General features: G+C 47.3%; 1 pseudogene; it reads left to right on the top strand.

The window, feature by feature from the left end:
• Nucleotides 1-1922: 1922 nt before the first annotated feature.
• On the top strand, nucleotides 1923-9655 carry LOC144820118 (homeobox protein engrailed-2b-like; annotated as a pseudogene).
• Nucleotides 9656-11596: the final 1941 nt, after the last annotated feature.

The raw sequence follows: 11596 nt of genomic DNA on the forward strand, positions 1-11596 counted from the left end.
CGGGGGCCTGGGTGGAGGTACTTCCATAAATTCCAGAGTATGACCTCATCTTATGATGTTGAGCACCCAACGGTCCGATGTAATTTGGGACCAGTTCTGAAGGAATTGTGATACCCTGCCTCCAACTGAAGATCTCTTGGAGGAGGGAACAGTAGGCAGAGCCAGGAGGCCGCTATTGGCGTTTGGACGAATCCCGTCCACGGGCAGCCTGCTTGCCCTTGTTGTAAGGTCTTGAGTAACCTGAAGATTGCCCTTGTCTTTGCTGGTATGACTGGCGGTTTGGTTGGTATCCAGAGCTGTTCGAAGAATAACGCTGCTGCTGCTGCTGGTATGAACCTCTGTAACCACCTCCTCTGCCTCTCGCACCTCGAAACGGAGTCTTGCAATACTGGAGGGATCCCAGCGATCTAGCTGTTTCGCTATCCTTCTTGATCTCCTGAAGAGTATAATCGATCACTTTACCGAAGAGGGCCTCGCCATCAAAAGGCAGATCAAGGACCTTATTTTGGATTTCTGGTCTGAACCAAGTCGCCTTCAGCCATCCCTGGCGTCTCAACACTGCCGCTCCTGCCAAAGCACGAAAGGCCGTTGTGGCAATGTCCATGGCACAGTCTATGATCTCCATAGAAACCGCCTCACCTTCTTGCAAAGTCTTCTTCGCTTCTAGCCCTGACTCCGGTGGAAGTTGTTCCAAATATGGAGCTACATCGCACCATAACTGGCGATCATATCGTCCCAATATTGCCAAAGCATTGGCGGCGCGAATCAGAAGGCTAGCTATTGATGAGAACCGCTTGCCCGTGTTATCCAGCCGGCGTCCATCCTTGTCAGGAGGGGCCGTCAATGGAGCAGAAGGGTTCCGTGACTTCCTTTGTGCTGCCTGCGAGATTACAGAGTCAGGCTTGGGATGCCCTGTTAGCGCTGCAGGTCCATCTTCTGGTGCCTTATACTTCTTATCCAAGCGCGGTAGCACAGGGACCACCGTCGCTGGGTTCTTCATTGTCTTCAAACCTTCCTCCCATAAATGATCCACAATTGGGATCGACTTTGTCGTTTTACGGTGAGTTTCTTTAAAATCGTATAAGAAACAGTCCGTCGTTTGAGCTGGCAGTACCAATTTAAATCTTCCACCTGCTCGTTTCATCAGCTGATGAAAACTGCCGATGTCAGCGGGAGGAGAATCACCTAAGTCCTGATGAGGTGAAGCTTGATCTGGGATGATGTAATCATTGTATTCATCACCGTCCTGATCTGAGTCCTGATGATCATCTGATGACACATCATCATCCTCGTTCTGATGCCCCTCCGGATCATCGGTTGGCTCCGACGTAGCCTGAGGCACAGGTCGCTGCGGTTGAGGAGGAGTGAGTATCGGGTGGATTGGAGGTACCACAGATGAGTGGCTCCTCACTGCTGATGATGGAGCAGACCGACGTGGTACTGGTCTGTCAGCTTTCGACTTGTAGTCGTGCAGCATCTTGTGCAGGTCATACAGGAATGTTCTCGGAACTGAAACCATGTCTTGTGGCTCACAGTTCCTAGAGTGGGCCGTCTGTTGATATTCGCCCCCGCCTTGTACATATGCCTCCTCTGAATCTGTGTCCTGACTCTTGATGAGAAGCTGAGATGGACTATTGGCATATTCAAAACCATCCTGTCCGTCCCCCTCAGAGTCCTCCTGGTCCAACAGCATAGTGGGTGATAAAGAGGTCACCCTTCTCGGGGACGTCATCTCAGGCGTGAGTCTTGTCAAAGAAATCGTCACCCGTCTCTCCGCAGCCAGTATCGTCGGTTGTTCCGTCGGCGCAGGAGAAATCCTCGTCGACGATATAGGAATCACTGATGTCGTCGTCGACGCCACCGACGACAAGCCCGCCGTCGATGTAGATATGGTTGTCGTCGTCGATGCACTCGTCGACGACATGACCGTCGTCGATACCGTCGTCGATACCGTCGTCGACGTCGTCAACGACACTGCCGTCGTCGCCATCGCCGTCGACGATGATGGTTTCTTCATCGACGATGTCTTCGTCTTCGTCGACGATGACGTTGGTACACTCTCCGTCGACCCTACCGTCGACGAGCTTTTCTTCGACGACGACGGAGGTTTCGTCGTCGACGCTCCCGTTGATGAGCCCGGAGGTTTCGTCGTCGACGCTCCCGTCCACGAGCCCGTCGACGGGGCCAACTGTATCTTGGGCTTCATCTTCGTCGTAGAGGACTTGGAACTCCTCTCTGAAGAATGTGAAGAGGGTTTTTTGAAGGCTGGGTCTGTCTTCTCACCCTTAGGAGGCGAAACCAGTTCTGCCTTGTCAGTCCCACTGTGGTGAGGGGAACTTCCTGAACCCCGGCAATCAGACTCCCTGGGGGTCTTCTTTGAAGCCTTTAAGGGGCGCCCCACAGAGGAAGAGGGGGAACCTCTACCCCTTTTCACTGACCTTCTTGAGGAAGCAGATGACGCCGATTCTTCCTCATCACTAGAAACGCCATGTTTCCTTTCCTTCTGCCTCTGCAGCCATGTAAGAAGTCTTCCAGCACGATCTCTCAAGGTCTTGGTGGAGAGAGTGCGGCAAATCTTACAGTCCTCTGCCTTGTGATCTGGATAAAGGCAGTAGATGCAATCCTTGTGTTTATCCTCCACAAAAAGCCTCTTCTTCCCACAGGTGGAACAGGGCTTGAAAAGGGCTTTCTTCTTCTCAACCTCAGACATCTTGAAGAAAGAGAGAGTTTTCTGAAGTAATCTGAAGAAAATCCTGAAGAAATAACTGTAGAAATGTTGTAGAAAGAGTTGAAAATAGAGCAGAGCTCAATGGAGACTCCCTATCACAACGTGCGGTAGAAAATCTGAGGCTCTGAGGTTTCTTCAGGAAGGTTCTAAGGGTGAGGCTCTTCGGATTGGCTGATGCCTAGAGTTTGGTCTCTTTTACAAAAAGAGGCTGATATGCTACAAAAGGGAATGAGGCCTAGGCCTTTCCTTTCTCTTTTGTGCCTACTACTATGGTATTTTTTATTACCGAGACTCCCAGTCCGACGACGGGGAATGATACAAAGCATGGGAATCTATGAAAGTTCCAATACTGGGGCAAACGCTGCTGCCTGTATACTGTTGGGTATCTAAAAAATACGGTCATCAAATGATGCGCTCAAAACTCTCCACTGGCTGCCTTTAAGGTGCAGAATACAATTTAAGTCTTTATGCATTATTTGTCATGCAAATCATAATACTGTGCTGCCTGTCCTCTGACAACTGGCAACTATTTTACTTGTCCCAATTATCAAGAGAGCCAGGAGTGGAGGTCAGTCTTTAACCTACCTTGAACCAAAACTTTGGAATGCTCTGCCCATTAGCCTCAGAATGGAGGACAATTTCATGATTTTTAGGAAAAAATCATAAAACGCACCTTTTCCCATAATCTTTAATCCTCATGCCATCACTCCAACCCCTGTTCTAGAAATGGGAAGCCTGACTAATGGGTAGCCATGCGCTTTACAAAACTGGTGAATAGAATAGAATAGAGTAGAATAGAATAGTACAGAATATAATTGAATAGCTTGTCCTTGGAGTTACCTTGTAAAACTTTGCAAGTGTAACTTTCAAGGGAGTACAGATCGAGATTAGGAGTTTGGGTTCCTTGAACTCAGGATTTAAAAACACATCTTTCTGGAAAGGTGGCTTTTAAATTGTGTGTTTGAAAATGACATTATTAGAAAGTGCCAGCACTGATATCAGTTCATAAGTTCATTCATACACCAGGATCACACACTTCAATTGTCATGATCATATCAATATTTATTCATAGTACCTTTTTTTTGGAAGTGTATTCATCAATTTAGAACAGATATTTTATCAAAATTCACATACAAATTTCACGCATTTCAAACCCATCTATGTCTCTTTACAGGTTCTCCTCAGGACTCAGAACACAAATGAGCAGAAAAATAATAAAGTACAATCAAAATTACCATATTCATTTATCGTCATTCAACTCTCATTCATCACAATCCTCCCACACCCAATTACTTCATCTCCAATGTCGACGCAGGCCCTGCTGTGTGTCTGACGGAGTCAATGCATCACCTCCCCACTGCTGTGAAAATTGACAAAACACCTGTTTCGTCATTGCATCGACCCCGCACTCCTCGATTTTGCATGCATCGCACCTAGGGTGATAAGTAAGGAATCGACGCAACACTGCATGCAGCAGAACTGATGGCCCCATTTCCCAGGGACTCACAAATTGATGCATCATTTGTGTTTTCCGATGCGTCCCTCCTCTGTGGCTGTTTTTCGTCTCGGATTTTGCGGCATAAAATGTGCTTTTTTCTAAATTCAAGATAAACAAGATAGATTTGCCTGCCCTTCATATATTTTGATTTTTGCAGTTACTGAAGCAACAATGATAAACACGTTTCTTCTGTTTATCATGGAAATTTATTTATCATTCCATTTATTATTTTCATTTTTTAACATATATTTGTACGTGGAAAAGGTTACCATTGGCTTTTCAACTTCTACTCACATACCACAATTAATAAATTATGTCTAAAAAAGACAAGTGATTTTCATACAGTGAAAAATTGATCAAATTATATATAATTTACAAACAGTGAAAACAATAGTGGTGCTTGTCAAAACACGTATGCAAGTTGATAACAAATTCAACAATACATATACCATTTATATTCCATTAATACATTGTGAACAATAAAGTTTTTTAGACAGAAAAAAGACCAGCTTGTCGATTTGAAATGAATACGAATCAATGCGCCTTGTTGTACTACGAGGCTTGTGCCGACGCGTTTCGAGTCCAGGTAATTAATCACAAAACTCTCTTCAGGGCTTTATTATTCTGATCTGAATGAATGGTTTCGTCTTTCTAATTATTCTGGTGTTTGTCAATTGTTTTAGGAGCGCAGAGGGCATCCGCCAAAATCCTATGGAGGGCAAGAATCGTGAAGTACTCTTAAACCTTGATTAAATCATGCTGTGGAACGGATACTTTCTGGGGACTTTTTTTCTGGATTGGGTGTCAGTTGCTCATGATATCCGACCAGTTAAGCAGTGGTGCACTATTTATACACACAGACTGTTCTTCGATTGCTTTCGCAGTTTTAAAGCTCGTGTTCCCAACAATCAGTCTCCTCTCCAAAACGCCATGTCTCCTTTATTAATTGTGGTATGTGAGTAGAAGTTGAAAAGCCAATGGTAACCTTTTCCACGTACAAATATATGTTAAAAAATGAAAATAATAAATGGAATGATAAATAAATTTCCATGATAAACAGAAGAAACGTGTTTATCATTGTTGCTTCAGTAACTGCAAAAATCAAAATATATGAAGGGCAGGCAAATCTTTCTTGTTTATCTTCAATTGGCCCAGCCGACCCTTTTGTCCCGTGGGCTCAACTCCTCTTTTTGCTAGAATTTTTCTAAATTCAAAGCATCTATAGAATTTCATGGACAAATTTGCGTACATTTTTAAAAGGTGATATCTCTGCTTATATATGTTGGAATTTTGCCATTTTAGTCTTGTTTGGTTTAGATGTGTGGTGTCCATTTGTTGCATTTTTACTGTGTTACTATGTGTTTTATGTATAAATGCTTTGCACATTTCCTGTGAGATAGGTCTGACTGCTCATGCCCAGCCACCAAGATGTCTTGCTTCGTACTCCCAGATAATACAGAATACCACTCTCCAACAGGGTGGCTCAAACATGACAAAACAATACACAACACCACCTGGAAAAAAATTTCACTTTATAAAATCAAGCACATCAAAGAAGGTTCTCAGAATAAGGTTTGGGGTCTTATTTATGCAATGCTTACTAACAGAAAGTCTTTCCCAGATGTCGATTGAACAACATTCAAATGAATAAAGATCGAAACGCGTCCGGGGCAGACACTTGTCTGCACTATTATGGCGACATATAATAAAAAGATGAAGCTGTAACTTCGCGTTCTTGGAATCGATTTTAGCAAAAAGTGGTGGTCCGTACCTGTTCTGCATTCCTCTGGAACGATATCCAGAAAAACAGGAAATACTATATATATATATCCATATGAAAAACTGCACCACCGTTGAGGCACCACACACATGCGTGTTTCAAACCTTTTTAATTAGCAAGTTGCATGGAAAATCAGGCTCGCTTCCACAGCGCCGGTAAACCAGCAGGTAAACCAAACATGTTTCGGGCTTCCTTAGCCCTTGCTCACTGGTATCAAGGAGGCACAGCAGCAGAGTTTCACACCCCACCTGCAGCGCTTAAATGGTAGTGCCGTCCAGTGGGTGTGCGTCGCAACTGCATGCTGGTATTTGTAGTTTTCTGCTTGATTATGATCCGTAGTGGAGTGCCAAAGTGTCTCCCAATGTCCTTTAGAAACTTTTAGTAGGTTGCTGTGAATGGCAAGGCTGGGTCCCTGCTCATGATCTTGCCAAATTGGTCATGCCGTTCCCTGGACGCTGATAGTTTCTTAGCACACTGGAGCTGCTCGTCCGCAGCGGGGTGCCTCGCGACCTGGGCAAGGCCGCTACACATCCATATGAAAAACTGCACCACCGTTGAGGCACCACACACATGCGTGTTTCAAACCTTTTTAATCAGCAAGTTGCAGGGAAAATCAGGCTCGCTTCCACAGTGCCAGTAAACCGGCAGGTAAGCTAAACATGTTTCGGGCTTCCTTAGCCCTTGCTCACTGGTTCAGGGAGGCACAGCAGCAGAGTTTCACGCCGCACCTGCAGCGCTTAAATGGTAATCCCGCCCAGTGGGCGTGCGTCGAGACTGCATGCTGGTATTAGTAGTTTTCTGCTTGATTATGATCCGTAGTGGAGTGCCAAAGTGTCTCCCAATGTCCTTCCAAAACCTTTAGTAGGTTGATGTAATTGGTCACGCCGTTAACTGGACGCTAATAGTTTCTTAGCGCACTGGAGCTGCTCATCCGCAGCAGGGTGCCTCATGACCTGGGCAAGGCCGCTACACATCCATATGAAAAACTGCACCACCGTTGAGGCACCACACACGTGCGTGTTTCAAACCATTTTAATCAGCAAGTTGCAGGGAAAATCAGGCACGCTTTCACAGCGCCGGTAAACCAGCAGGTAAACCAAACATGTTTCGGGCTTCCTTAGCCCTTGCTCACTAGTATCAGGGTGCCTCGCGACCTGGGCAAGGCCGCTACACATCCATATGAAAAACTACACCACCCTTGAGGCACCACAGACGTGCGTGTTATAAAGATCGAAACGCGTCCGGGGCGGACACTTGTCCGCACTATTTTGGTGACATATAATAAAAAGATGAAGCTGTAACTTCGCATTCTTGGAATCTATTTTAATAAAAAGTGGTGGTCCATACCTGTTCTGCTCTCCTCTGGAACGATATCCAGAACAACAGGAAATACTATATATTACCTACTGGCGGTCGCCAGTAGGTAGTTATAGTTAGGACCTAGTTTCCATAGGAAATCCTCAACATTCTATTTGGAATAACTTTTGCGAAATTCTCCAAGAAAATGGCCTGCTGAGCTCCGCTCCTTCCCTGAAAGTTTCGGGGTGATTCGTGAAGCGGGGGCCGATAAAAAAGGGGGGTCCCAAAACGTGTTTTCCCCATGCAATTTTCCATAGGGATTTTTAAGTGAGGCTACAGCCCGAACTGCTGAACGGAATTACACCAAATTTGGCAAAAAGGTAGAGTTTGGTTCGCAGATTACGTTTTTTGTTAAATGGTGTAAATCTATTCAGTAGTTCCTTAGAAAATCAAAAGTAAAATCATAGATATATCTATAGACGAAGTACAGTACGTGTACAGTACGCGTACCTTCCCGAGCACGAGCTTTATGCTAATTGGCTGTCAACACTCCAAACCAGGAAGTGTTGGCAGCCATATTGTGCCTCGGTAGAACCGAGGCACAAGAAAACAGAAAATGAAACGCAAAAAAACACAAAAAGGGGGCAGGGTAGAAACACCCTGATCCCCTAGGCCTGCTTAGGGGGTCCCACAAGGACCCCCAAGGCCCAAAAAAAAATAATATATTTTTTTTAAATATCGCGGGATACGCATAGGTACGCGTACCCTGCCGATGAAAAACAAAATGTGCATATATATTTTTTTTTATTTTAGCCCGCAGGGGGCCAACTCCCGGGGGCATTTTTGTTTATTTTAATGGGGGGTCCAGAGAGGCCCCCCAGCCCTGGGGACCGCCACCCCCCGGGGTTTTCACGTTATATATGCTTATGTTCCTCAGATCGTGTCTTTAAGTGAGCGTTTTGGAGAACCATGCATTTTTGGGGGGCAACATTGTAATGCTAATAAGTGTAAGGCAATAAGAATATGATTTTTTTTATAGTAGCCAATTATTGGCAAGTTAGCTACAACTGTAGCTTGTAGTCGCGCATGCAACTGTTTGAATGCGTGCTGTCGCTGTGTGTTACTTTGATACTAGGCCGGTTCTAGGGCTTTTAGCAGCGTGGACTAATGTTTATGGTTTTTGCAGGTGGCGTTGATTCCGGATACGAGAGCGAAGCAGGCCGCTCGGACTGTGTCTCCCCCCAGGACAAGGAGAACAGGCTCTGCCCCTCGGTCTCACCTGCCCAGGACAGCAGGCTGCGGCCGTCGGAATGGAGCCGGGATCTGGAGCTCCGTGGTCAGTGTGCATTGAACTGTGCCAGCCAGGATGATGATAGCCTGTGCTTGGCGGACTGCGCCCCCCAGCCCGAGGAGGAGGACCGCAGCTTGTACCCCGAGGACAGTGACAGCCACGAGGAGGACAGCATTGTCTGCCCGGAAGATGGCGGCAGCCCCGTGCGCCCCTAGGACTCTGCCGACGCAAAGAAGGCGGACAGCAGGCTGAGCCGCCGGATCAGGACGGCCTTCAGCGGCGAGCAGATCAACGGCCTGGAGAAAACATTCAAGGGCCAAAAGTACCTCAGCGCCCAGGAGAGGCGCCGGCTGGCGACCAAGCTACTGCTTTCCGAAGTGCAGGTAGGTGTCTGCAACGGCCGATCCGGGTAAGGGGGGGCATAAAACTCTTTAGTGACCCTTCAGCATGCGAGCTTGAGGGGAGCGCAGTCTGACGGTGCTTGCAGCAGTGCTTTCCTACCTGGTAAAAAAACATTAAGGCGCTGTAACTGTATAACTCTGTTGTAGCGTATGCTGATAGCGAGCGTGTTATTGTCCAGTCCTATCTATTTTTGTGTGTTTTTTTATTTTGCATGCATAAGCCGGGCCTGGCACTGTAGTGATTTGAGTGCGTGGTTAGTGCTTCACTTCAGCGCTGCATGCCTTGCTTCGGTGAGCTATCTAGCTGGGGTGCGGGGGACGGTCCTCTCCTGCTCCGATACTCACTGCTTTCCTCTTCCCTCCCACAGCTCAAGACCTGGTTCCAGAACCGCCACATGAAGCTGAAACGCCAGTTACAGGACATGCAGCCAGACCCCTACACCGCTGGCCCCTTTTATAACACTCTGCCTTACGGACACCCGAACTATGCCCCCTTCTTTCAGTATGCGACCCCGGGCAGCTGACCCTCGCCCACCCCGCAGCAGGCATGGCCTACACGACGATGTTGCCCTCCACCCTGTATCCCATGGACCCTTACAAGGCCTATGCACAGGCGCCCCCGGGGTACAGCGAGCCACCAACCTTCGCCACCTACTGAAGTAGGCGCTGTTTGGCAAGGATGAGCACTACAGACTCTTAAGAGCGATGAGGGGCGCAGCCAGTGCCGCTCGCGGGCACTGATACTTTGCTGTATTCATATTGAATGACCGATGTTAATCTTTTTGGATTTCTTTATGGCTTTGGACATATTTGAGATAATGGGCAACATTGTTTGATAATATATGCATTTGAAATTCTATCTATTAAATTAAAACTTCCACATTTCTATTTAAAATGTGTGTTGGATTTCGTTTTCTGGGATATACGTGTGTTAACGTAAATTTGAGATTACACAGTTACAACATAGTGCATAGTGGTGCAATGCCGTTGTTCATTATATACAAATCTTCACCCACCTTGCCCCAGTGAGGCAGAATTTCACGGTACCAATGGTCATGTTTGAAATGGTTCATGCGATGTTGCTTTATTGTAAGAGTACCACGGTGCTATCGTAGCAAGGGGCCATGAACTTAATGCAAGCAAGGCGATGGGGCTTCCCCGTGTTTTAGTAGTAAAAAGCCTCATAACTGGAGTCAAGCGCATCCTTGGCCCTGACGCTCAGTATCACTAAATCAAGAAGCAGTCAGTGGACTCCGCTGGTTTCGTGATTTGAGTGACTAAGGGGTGCATTTGTTGGTCAAGTTTCTTGCGGCATGTCCACTAGGTGGAGGTGTTGAGTAGCTCGGCACGCAGATAGGTTAATTTCCATTGCAGTCCAACCTAGCTCTACTCAGAAGCGTTACTCAAGACAAAATATCCCCAGACTCGTAGTGCAGCAATAACACCAACAATTCGGAGCTACAACAATTGTAGTCTATCCAGGCTGGCAGTAGTGCCAGCGGGTGCAAAGGTACAGGGCCCAATGATCTCAGGACCCTACACCTTAAATATGCTTTTATTTCTAGCCACTGCCTAGTGAGCCAATGCCGCGTATCTTCACATTAGAATCCCTTCACGAAAGCTGTTTGGTTTGAGTTTTATGGTACAGACACACAAACACACTGATAAATATACGCACGTACGTCAGGCGAAGCAGATCATTTACAGGCGCCTGTAATGTCGTGATACGTGTAAAGTCATGACCACGCGATTTGCGTGATAGCCACGTGACTACCCTTTAATAAATACAATGGGCACGTCGACGTCCGCCAGTTCAGGCGACGGAGACCAAGCCCAGTAGTTCATCAGCAAAACGGGCTTCTGTCTTTATTTCACACTCTCACCTGTGGTGCAGCAGTTTTCACCCATATTGTGTCGGCGCGGTCTCGGCGCCCGACACAACAACTGGCGACGAGGGTGGGCGTGCCCTCGTGTCGGTCGGTGAGGAAGCCGCGAGCCTGTTCTGGTACTCGCGGTGCTTGTGCCCCGAAGTGATTGCTCGTCCTTCTCTGCCCTTCTCTGCTGCTCGGAGGCCTGCTGTGGCCTGGAGGTGAGGCGCGACCTCGCTACGCTGCCGCCCGCCTCGCGTGTGGTCCTGCGGCTGTGCGCGGCTCTCGGCCATGCCCTCCCGGTCTTTTGGCTGCCTGTCTGCTCCGCCCGGTCCCTGCTTTCAGCGTGAGTGCGGTCTGCACTCTGCAGGGGCTGGTGAAGAGACTGTTGTGTCCGGTGGTGCTGCCGTGGGGGAGAAGTGTGCCAGGAGGTGCCCGGTGATAGTTTAAGCCGGCAGTAGGCTTGTGGAGCGACACAGTAATCTGCAGGCCCAAAGGAGTCTCGCCCCCTTCCTGGGATCACACAAGCCACACCCCTTTAGAGTAAAGGTCCTCAAATAAACTGCTGAGAAGGGGAAACACGAGCAGAGGAAGCTGGAGAGCTGTGTAAAGTGCAGTGCCTGAGTGAATATTGCCTGGTGAAACACAACACACCAACAGTCAGTACATTAACAAAATACAAATAAATAAGGGACTAAGAAAATAACGTGGTCCCAGGGGATAACAAGGAC

The sequence above is a fragment of the Lissotriton helveticus genome, chromosome 2_1 (assembly GCF_964261635.1).
Source record: "Lissotriton helveticus chromosome 2_1, aLisHel1.1, whole genome shotgun sequence".
NCBI lineage: Eukaryota > Metazoa > Chordata > Amphibia > Caudata > Salamandridae > Lissotriton > Lissotriton helveticus.